We start from the raw sequence: 11,289 nt of genomic DNA on the forward strand, positions 1-11,289 counted from the left end.
CTGCCACCAACGCCACACCGTCGTCGCGTAGGAGCTCGGGTACGCTGCCCATGTCACGCCCCTAGCTACGCGCCTCGAACGAGCGACGCCGTCGCGCGGCCAGAGCTACTCGTCGTGCTGTCGTCGTCGCTTGTGAGCTCGGGGGCCGGAGCTGCTCTTCGTGCCGCTGCCAGGTCGTGCCACCAGCCGCGCGTCACCGCCGCAAGGATGCCGAACGCAGGGAACGCCGGACAGCTTGAGATGGAGAATGGGTGGAGTGGCTGGTGATGGTTGGCTTGGGAAGAAGAGGGCGGAGACGGTGAGGAACGGGTGTCAGGAGGCAAGATTGGGCATGGTGAGGAAATGAAAGGAGAGAAAAAAAGTTAGGGTTTAGGAGGAATTGATGGTTATGTATTGACTAGAACATTGCGCGGCGTTGCCGCGCCAAATGGCCCTCCAGATATGAATAGTCATAATTCTGGATGTTATGTACATAAGATATATGGTACACATGCATATATAAAGTTCTGTCATAGTTGAAAATACACTAAAGCTGAATGGTACAAAAATTGAGAATTTGTGGAGCAATCATAAATTGTTGTAATAGCTTATGTCATGCTATCTATATATGTAGGGGTATTTGTGAAATGATTGTTTAGGGTGCCATAGCGCCTTGAAGGTCGGATCAGTACCCAGACTCAAACTCGCCCAAAGAGGAGCAAGGCCATCAGCAGCCATATTACAAGAATGCCGGCTATGAGCTACACTATACGAAATGAAATTACTTCTTAGCAAACCCCCATCCACCTGATCACGTGCTTGAAGAGAAGGCTCCATCGCAGTTGATGTTAACGGTATTCACCAAAGGTGGTGTCCAAATTTTCCTGGGTTTCGACTGAACATCCACTTCCTTGGACTGCTTGAGTGTCGACCACTCTGCTGCAGAGGAAACGATCAAACATGCCAACCGTCCACTATCTCTCGGCTGCTCACCTTCTGTTAAGTAGTGCTTCTCCTCCCTGCCATCTCTTGACTGTTAAGTAGTGCTTCCCCTCCCTGCCAGATACTTGAAACAAAAGGATGGCAGGGAGGGGAAGCACTACTTAACAGATTCATTAGTACATTTGTCAGTTAATATGTAATAACTTTAGCAGTGAAACCTATTGGGTACACTGCCAGAAATACTTTAGCATGGTGTGTATTGTTTGCATAATGAAGAAACATTAACAGAAAAATATGCAGTTATGGGTAAATGTGATGTATATCTATGTTTAGCATTAATTGATTAATCTATATGAATGGTAAAAGAAAGTGAGCATCGCAGTCGCTGCTTCCAGAAATTGTTGGATTGCTACTAACTTCCTCAAATGGGATAGCAACATGGGGTGGCCTCAGTTTGCCATTTAATAAGGAGCTAAAATGTTCATTGCAATCTGCTCTTTCTTAAAACTCTGAATTCAAATACCTGGACACAGGTTTTAGAAGAACATGTAACTGTGAAATTAACACCTGGCAACCTTTTTATTTTCAGTGGTAGAGTCCAAACGGAGAGACTGCAAAACTTAAATGAGAATATCCCTGGTGGTCGATAATTGGTCAGCAGATCTATCTGTTTCTTAACATGGAAGCGACTTCATTCTAAGTTCCTTGTTGCCCTATAAAGTCTTCAGAAGGAACCAAAGGAGTTATATTACCTCTTGTTTGTCAAGCTATTTGACCTGAAGGTAAAATAAAAAATATGTATGAAGCAAAAATAGAAGAAATGCATATTGTAAATTCAAATAACAACTTTTACAAACTATAAGTTTGATTAGGATGTATAAGAAAGAATGTAATTCTACTGACAAGTAAGGTTTGTCTCTGGCAGATAAATATAAGTTTGTGTTTCAAATGCCTATATGTCACCATGATATTGCTTCATCTACACTATAATCCAACGTTTGCTGTTTTCAAATTAAACCGGCGGGTATCTCGTAGCTGCAACATGCAGCTCACTTGTGTTAATACAAAAATTTATCCTTTAAATGATGAATAGAAAACTAAAACTAAAATTATCTATTAGAGCTAATTTTGTCAGACACATTTTTCCAATTGTCATTATATTTTGTATCTTACTATCGGGCAATTTGGGTTAGTTGTGCATTATCTCAAAGATTGGTTGTGTCGTCTGTAAGCAAGAAAGCAGTTGTATTGTATACCAAATTGCTCATATGTGACCAAATAGGACAATCAAATATTCGTTCTGAAGTTAAGCTTACAGGTATCTCACAACTATTTCATATCATCATGGGACAGGTCAATCTTAAGTAAATTAGTAATTTTAAAACTGGGAAATCATGACCAATATGCAAGTACCCAGACCTATATTTTTCCAACTGCTAAAGAAATGAAAAGCCATATCTATTGCTGAAACAACCTTGTATCCAGACCTACCTTTTCAGTTGCACAAGCGTACAGAGGAAAATCTTTGACAATGCTGATAGCTCAAGTTGCTTTCCTTCCTTGTTGAGGAACTCCAATTGAGCGGATCAGTAGCTTTGCCTGCAATCATGTTATAAATTTGTAATCAAGCATATATCCTATAGAATTAGCACAAACTGAGCACTACTATGATTTTATCATTTATATATACAGCGGATAAGATTGAACTGATTTTTAGAAGCAATACTTATATGAGCAGTGTTAATAATACGGAGTATCTATTGCATTCTTAATTACACATGAATTGAGGTGTGGAGCCTTACATTGTCATTCTCCATCAGCTTGGTGCTGTTGTAAAATTTGAAGCCTGATGGCACTGGTGGCCTGGTGGGTAGGAGAGGACGCGAGGTCTTTCATCTTTGGTGATGGCCTGGGAATGACCCAGCGTGGTCTGCGCTGGCGGCACTCGCACCGGCGGCGGTAGGGATGGGAGCTCCTTAGCGATGCACGGTACATGGAGGGCCGAGGAGAGCAAGGCGCAGATGCCTGTAGGGGAAGCAGGAGGCGCCAACGGAGATGTGGAGGCGGAGGCCAACTGGCCGAGGGACAGGTCCGAGACGTTGTCCGTCGTGTCCGCGTCGAGGAAGAGAAAAGCGCCCTGCTAGGTGTGTAGGTGGGGCCCTCGAGGAAGAGGAGGAGCTGATGGCCTCCTCGGCGCGGGCGATGCCGTTGCCGCGGACTGGGTGGTGGTGTGCGTTCGGAGGGCGGCGGCCAGCAGGGGCATCAGAGGTACGGGGAAGAGGACTGGAAACAAATTGGAAAAAGGACTGTGTTGGAAAGATTTGCGATTGAAATTTTCTCGAAGGATCTAGACAGAAACGTCGCCATGAGCCAATCCGACGGCTTTCGACTCTCTATCGGGAGATCCGACGGATATCAAGAGATAGATGACGTGGAGGGCTATTTTGCAAAGACCGCGACGCGGTTTCAGTTTTTAAAGATATCCAACGGTTGTGATTCATTGATACTCATCTAACAGTGGTGAATTACCGGGCCACATCGTGTCGACCCAAAAATCGTGCCTTACCTGGGCCAGCCCACGGGCCGACATTGCGGCCCAGGCACGGGCACGATGGCTAGCAGGCCAGGCCAGGTTAGTGCCGTGTTTTCTCGGGCCGTGTCCTTGTCGGCCCATCATGCCCGGTCCATATGAAAAACTATAGCTATGGTTTCACTTGAGAGATGCATATGTAAACAATAAATTTATGATATATTTTTTAGATCAGTGCACACTATGGCGACCTTTGGTAGTACAATTAAAATATTTAAAAGATAATATATGCATCAGTAACAAAGCATAGATGTGATATATTTAAGAATCACTAAAAACAATGATACATAGAGTTAGATATATTAGCAATGATCTCATTTGAAATACATTGACAACCCATCCATATCCTTAACAACAAGGCTAATTTGACAAGATTTCAACTCAATTTTCTTGACAAAATTCCATCTACATTTGCTAATTTCATTTCATTTAAATCATCACCTTATTTGTGGCACAATTTCAACATCCGAAGAGAACCTAATCTGATTAGAGACCCCTCAGTCCTTCTTAATTACAGTCTGTGAACTTGGGCAGGTCGAGAAGGATGACGTGGAAGCCGTCGTAGACGGGGCCGACGATGGCCTTGACAGTGGCTGTGTGAGGGCTGACACCGGGGCGGAGCTGGCTCTGTCAATGTTTTCCATCATGATGCTTTTCACTTGTTTGACCTGAGCCTTCACTTTGGACAGCTTACACACCTTCTTTGGGTGATCCTGATCCATATAGGGTTTGTTTAGATGCGAAAAGATTTTGGATTTCGCTACTGTATCATTTTTGTTTGTTTGTGGCAAATATTATCCAATTATGGACTAACAATCAAAATATTCATCTCACGATTTACAGGTAAACTATGCAATTAGTTTTTATTTTCGTTTATATTTAATACTTCGTACATGTGGTTAAAGATTCGATGTGACAGAAAATCTTTTTGGTTTTTGAAGTGAACTAAACAAGACCATAGTACTACATCTGGTCTCTAAGTCTCAGCCTATATTGCCAGTCCCCCCCGGTGGATACCACGAAGTCGACGACACCACTATTTTGCGAACGTTCAGTCAAACTGATTTCAGCGAACAATTTTCCGACCAATCATATTTCCCTTTTAGGAAACAATCAATCCCGCCTAATACCATTTTAGGATAGTACTATGACGTTCCATTCTCTTTCTCTTTTCAAACAGACGTTCACGTGGGCCTTATTTTCTTTTGGCACGTCCGACGCGCAACCAATTTTCTCTTTTGCACTCTCACGCACACGCACGTCAATATTTTTTTGAAAAGTGCACACATAACTTACACTAGCTGAGGTACCAAACATAACTTTAAGGAATAAATTAAACATGCAAAGTTATACAACATTACTTTTTATTTTTTGCAAACTAAAACATATACGTAATTGAAACTTTGAGAGTTATGAGAATTATATTCTCCTTATATATGTTTCATCAACATTTTTTTTCTTTTCAGAAACTAATCGTTCGGGGGTACGGGACAAGGGTTTAAAAGGGGTGGGAGATGAAATAAAAGTAACTTTTACAATCTATACTACAAAAGAAATTCCATAATATGATGAAAACTTGCAAAAAAAACATATATATAATAACTTTCATAACTTCTGCAAGTATGATATTCTCAACATCTCTATAATTATGACATCGAGTATATTTGTATTCACTTGAAATATCTGCAAAATATTTTAATATTTAAAATAACAAGTAAAAAACAAAGTTGATAACAAGAAAAAACATAAGTCAATTGAAAACATACGATGGCTATCTAACATACACATAAAAACACAAATATAACTCTGAATAATAAGTTAATCAAATAAGTTAGATAGCAAACACATGAAAACATAAGTTACATACATAACTCTGTACAGTAAATTAATCAAATAAATTAGGTAGCATACACATGAAAAAACAAGTTACATACATAACTCTAAAGAATAAGTTAATGATCTAAGTTAGGTACCATACACAAACAAAAGTTATATAATACAACTTAGCAGAATAGGTTAGCAGCATAACTTAACAGAATAAGTTAGCAATATAACTTATATGTTATAAGTTAATATACATAAATTACTACTAGAAAAATAAAAATCTTCAAAACATATAGAAGTGGGGTCTAGTTTTGTTCGCCTCGTCACGTTGAACAACCGGTGTAGACGGAATTAAAAATAAATACATCATTCAAAAGTTATAGTGCTTAGAAATAAATATTTTACTTTTTTTATGATGACGTCAAGGGGAGAGGGAAAATAAAGTGGGAGGGAGGGAGGATGGTGGGCGACCGACGTGTATAGCTGTCGGATCGTTCGCTGGATCGAAAACTAATGAACGACCGTGAGAATGGCATTGGGCGAAGTCGATGTCTCCCTGATCCTTCCCATCAGCAAGAAATGCGCTGGTTACTACTACAGCTTTTACCAGTTATTACCGTCGTCAGAGGTAAATTTTGGATAAAAAATCACGAGTACGCGCCACTGGGAGCTGGCGTTAAGGGCTCGACACATAAATAAACAAATCTAATGGCTCCCCTCTTCTCTACTCCGACGAACAAGAGCATATATGGGAGGAGAACGGAGCTCGAGGGAGATGTCCCTGATGACGAGCAGGCTCAGCGACCCGTCGGTTTTGGCTGGGTGCTCCAGCTGGGGCAACGAAGGCCGCGACCGAGTCACGCGGGGACAGTGTGTTGTGGCTGCGGCCAGGACGACGAGGACCATGGCAGCGCCGCCCTTCGCCATGGCCTTCGTAGCGCACTCAACCGCACGGAATGCGGCGCTAATCCGCAAGAAGGGGAAGGCGTGAAGCCTCACATCAAACTTCCTCTGTCGGCCTTTGGATCTTATGCAGTTCTTCTGTGAGCCCACATCTTCTGTGTATGTAGTTTTCTAGGTACACGATGATTATACTACTCATCAAAGGACGCGTTTTTATTAATAAATTTAAAATAATTTGAAATAATCAATTATAGTAGAGATTGATGTTAAGTGAGGTAATAAAAGATTGATTTGTTAGTTGATCTTCCTTTCCAAATGGGACCAAACACTTTCTGAGCCTTTTCTTGCGCACGCCGGCAACCGCGAACGCCAGCGACGGTTTAATTTTTGGCGGATCTAGTGCAAACTCATCTCCCGTGCAAACTATGCAAACTCTAATCTGGACCTACACTATGCAAACTCTAATCTGGACCGCAGGATATTGATCTAATGGGGCACATAAGAGAGGTGGAAGGAGAGATTTGTAAAAGTGTGATTAAGAGTGAGCGGTTAAGTGCAAAATTACCCCATCTCTCCGCGCTCCTTAGATCAACATCCTACGGTCCAGATTAGAGTTTACACAGTTTGCACGGAAGATGAGTTTGCACTAGATCCGTTGTCTTAATTCTTTTACCGTTTCCGTTTTGCTTTTACTGGTAGATACTGATAGGGCATATGATGTACACTTGATTAAATGGAAGAAATGTTCGCGGTCTACGAAAGAAATACATCTGAGATCGGGAAGAAAGAAGCAAAAGAAATACTCCATTCAAAACGGGAAAAAGGCAGGAGAAGAAAACAAAGTGAAACCATGTCGAAACCCCAACCCTAAAGAAACAAAGGAAAACTTTCGGAGGCACCGTCGCAAGACCGCTGGACGGCGGCGCGAAATTCCCTCTCAGCCGTCGGATCGAAATGAATGGACGAGATCACCCAGCGCTGATACGGGCCGAAATTGGCCCAGGCGGAGGTGATGTTTCCCGGCCCAGGCCCAGGTTGGGGCCTAGGACGCGGGAAGAGCTTCAGTCGGCTCGGCCTTGGGCCGTTTTCCGCGAATGGGCCAGACTCGACAAAATGAAATAAACACAAAAAAAAAGGAGGATGAAGGCCGCCCCACCACGCAGCCGCCGGCCTGGACATGGGTGTGGCCTGCTCGTGCATGCGAAGCGGCAAATGGGCCGCTGAGCTGACCTTACCAAAGAAAAGAACAAGAAACAAACAAAAAAGGGGAGGCCGAAACCCACTGGGCAGCGCACGCGAGCTGGGCTGCGTTAGTCCAGTTGAAATTAAAGAACCAGAATTCAATTTTTTTATTTTTCTTTTTCAGAAGCTTGTTTTGACGAATTTGGTAGAATTTAAATTTTATCTCTACACAAATTTGAACTAACGAGATAGTTTGTTTAGAGACTAAAGAATAGTGCTTCTGAAAAAGCCGAGACATTGATCAATTCTAGACTCCAATCACATGTATATTATGTATATAACAAAATCTAGTCTAGTTGTGCTATGGTTGTTGTTCTACGAAGCAGTTGGCTCATTTAGCTTGTGAGCCAACTCAAGCTAGCTCATTAACTTAACTACCTAAATTGCTAGTTTAGCTCGTTAAAAAAAGTACATGAGCTGAGCCGAGTCAACTTCAAGTCAAGCTAGCTCACTAGCAAGCCTTGAGTTTTTCGTCCAGCGCTAACAGGCGGTGGTCATATGATTGACTGGTTAGATCATAAGGAAAATTTACATAAAACCCCCTGCTTTTGCTATGTCTTCTAAGAAGCAAAAACTATAGAAATTTTTTCAGATGATTTCATTGTGAATTGAAGTAGTCAGCAAAGAATCTTTGCTCTTATAAATCTTAATTATTTAATTTCAGCGATGTTTCCTATCCAAATAAGTATATATCTATTCACACAATTTTTTATTTGACACATTAAAATCAAACGTCAGGATAGCAAAAGCTAAACTAGCTATAACATCCTAATCATAAATAATTAACTTTTTACGTTGATTTCATAAGAAGCATCTTCAGGTGTCCATGTAGAGACGTTTTCATCGTTTGTTATTACCATGAAAGCGTGTCTAGAGGGCCTTTTCCTGTCTAGTGTGGGAGCCTACCAGCATGGTTGAAGTCTAGAATTAATAATAAACTTTGATTTAGGAAACTTTGATAGAGGAATTAATAAGCCTCGGATCTGTGTTTCTAGGAAAACATGAGGGGTATAACCTAGGTGAGTAGAGTTTTCGCTTAAGAAGCAGGACAGAGAAGAGATGGAGTCTTTGATAGTATGTTGGTTTACCTTCCTGCAGTTGGAAACTGGTAGTCTTAGGTGGCACAGAAAGAGTCAAGAATGCTCCTTATATAGTTGCTGCCTCTTGAACGTTTTGGGTGCAGGCCTTGGTCTTATGGAATGCTAGCTACTGCTACTTTCTTATGCAACCTTTGTACCTTTTTTTTAAAAAAAATAGTACAAATAAAATTCCAAGCAGTCGACTCTTGACCTGTTCGTTGAGTCGAGTCAGACATGGCATGCTGCCGTCGAATAAATAAGCACAATGTCAGTCAGTCGTCAGATATATCCTTAGGCCTTGTTCAGTTCGCAAAAACGGGTGAAAAATAGCACTGTAGCACTTTCGTTTTTATTTGACAAATACTGTCCAATTATAGAGTAAATAGGCTCAAAAGATTCATCTCGCGGTTTACAGATGAACTGTGCAAATAGTTTTTGTTTTCATATATATTTAATGCTCCATACATGTGCCGCAAGATTCGATGTGACGGGAAATCTTGAAAAATTTTGCGAACTAAACAAGGCCTTAGCGGCCTATACATGGCATGGAAAATGGAAACATTTATACTGAGTTGACGACGACGCCTGTGTGTGTCTCTCTCCCTGGATTTGACGATTCCTATGGTTCCACTCCATCTCCATCGATTTCCTGCTGGTAAATTTTCACCCCTTTTGAAAGTCCCAACCCTCCGTTCAGTTTGACGACCGCACGTGCTTCCTGCGAGGCAACCGTGAAACGGACAGCCGTCTTGTTCACGTGAGGAATTGACTCCCTGCAATTTTTTCATGAAGAATCGCATTACATTAGAGGCGGAATAGAAGTTTCAGTGCTCCTTCGAGTCCGGAAATTTCAGCATACTGACAGACAGGTCGTGTTAGCTAGCTTGCGGTGAGATTGTTTCAGCTACTTTTCTCTCTTGAGTTCAGTTTCAGCTAGTATTTTTCAGTAAGTTCAGAAGTGCAGGTTGAGTGCAGTCTTTAATGTGTTTCAGTGATAATAATAATACTAATAATACCAGTGTCTACCTGTGCCATTGGCTTTGTTCAGATTGTTCCTCTTGGTGATCTGCAGAACTAAGGTCAAAGAACAGGTACTGCTGCTGGTATCACTCGTTATCAGCAAATCCATCAGTGCATTGCAAACCTATAGTTGTCAAAGATATATATTACTGTACAATCGTACTAGCAACAGTAGCAGGATTGAAAACTGGAGACGACATGCCAAGGAAAGGAAAGGAAACTAGGGACAGACAGGCAACGTGCAGGGAGGAATCGGAATCATCAGAATCAGTGTGAGCGTGGAAGATCCAGCTCCATCCTGCTCCTCTTTTCCACACCACACTCATTGCTGACCCTCACTCTTGCTGCTGGCTGTTGTAAAATACTGCTGAATGGATTTTGGCTGATAAGTTCAAACGGATAATTATTTCTGATCCTCGTAAACTGTCGTCGTTCAAATCGACCTTTCCTTCTGAATTGGAGATACGAATCAATTAAACCGCAAAGAGCACGGCAAATATTTTCTCATTGATGAAAATGAAAACATGCTACTTTAATTCATGGGAAAATATTGGTCCGTTCTGATTGGCTTTACAACTGTGCAGTGTGAACAGTTTTTCTGTCCCCAATGTTGCGTTGAGAGCAGCAGTGTGGACAACGGAAACAGGACAGTGGAAAGCGAAGCAGCAGCACGATGCCAACCAATTCACCAGCCACGCACCACCGTCCGCATGTATCCGCAGTGTGAACGATAGGATGTACCGACCTAGAGACATGGAATGGGATCCCTTCTTTTTTTTTTTTTTTGGTTGCTGCAAACTATGACCTATGTTGATACACTAGGAAAGAGTTTTGATCGTGTACGCAGCAGTCAGCACACGTCTGTATGCATCAACACGGAGATATCACACAGTTAAGCACATTTAAGAGATTCAGTCCTGTTCTGACAGAGGTCGATCATTAACGTCTTGGTATCCCAGAACACTAGTTAGAACAGGTCTAAATCTTTGATACGTAGCTTTGACCGCTGGCTCAGCAGCCAGGGATAATGATGCCTTTTGAGTATCAACCTACTAGATAGAGACTCCTTGACACCCCACCGGCAGATTCCTCAACCATCCGCATTTTGCATTGCATGCTAGGGCGCCTAGTATTGTGCCAATGGAGAGAATAATGTTTGCTTGTAGCTGTTTTTTTTTTAAATCAGTCAGCAGTATTTTTTATTATAATAAATTAACGAATAATACTTGCTATAACTTTTTAAACAAGTAAACAGATTCTAACAGTCCAAGCACGACCGGTGTGAGGAGGGCGATTAGTCAGTCGTGTATGCAAGAATGACAGTTGATGGTTTAGAACTACGCACTAGTCCTTGTGTATATTACGCAGCAAACCAGCATCCGCCATGGCCCAGGGCAGAGCGAGATCGATGGCAAAGTCAAAGCCATCTGTTGGAGACACGGCCATTTTGCGCGCGGAAAAGAAATGGAGGGAGATAAATAGCCATCACTTGTCACTTTGTCAGGGATTCGTTACCCGTGTTTATACACAACCATCCATAATCCATAATGAAGTTTATTAAACGAGCAATGTTTTTTTTATGATTTATTACTAGATATCCGTGATACAATGTTTGATTTGTCGACTCTTGATTTATACAACTACTCCAGTTCATCAACTTGTACTCTCGCATGGGCTAACTTTGAGATACTTAAGCAATAGAAATTCTTA

The 11,289-nt window shown here is 41.7% G+C and overlaps 1 long non-coding RNA gene across 1 annotated transcript; it reads right to left on the bottom strand.

Annotated features, from left to right (window-relative positions):
• Window positions 549-3,224, bottom strand: LOC110430528. Its single transcript, XR_002447870.1, has 3 exons — window positions 2,724-3,224; window positions 2,413-2,520; window positions 549-1,697 (listed from the first exon to the last, which is right to left on the bottom strand). It is a non-coding gene; the product is annotated as an uncharacterized LOC110430528 (long non-coding RNA).

This window comes from Sorghum bicolor, chromosome 9, assembly GCF_000003195.3.
Source record: "Sorghum bicolor cultivar BTx623 chromosome 9, Sorghum_bicolor_NCBIv3, whole genome shotgun sequence".
In the NCBI taxonomy this organism is placed as follows: domain Eukaryota; kingdom Viridiplantae; phylum Streptophyta; class Magnoliopsida; order Poales; family Poaceae; genus Sorghum; species Sorghum bicolor.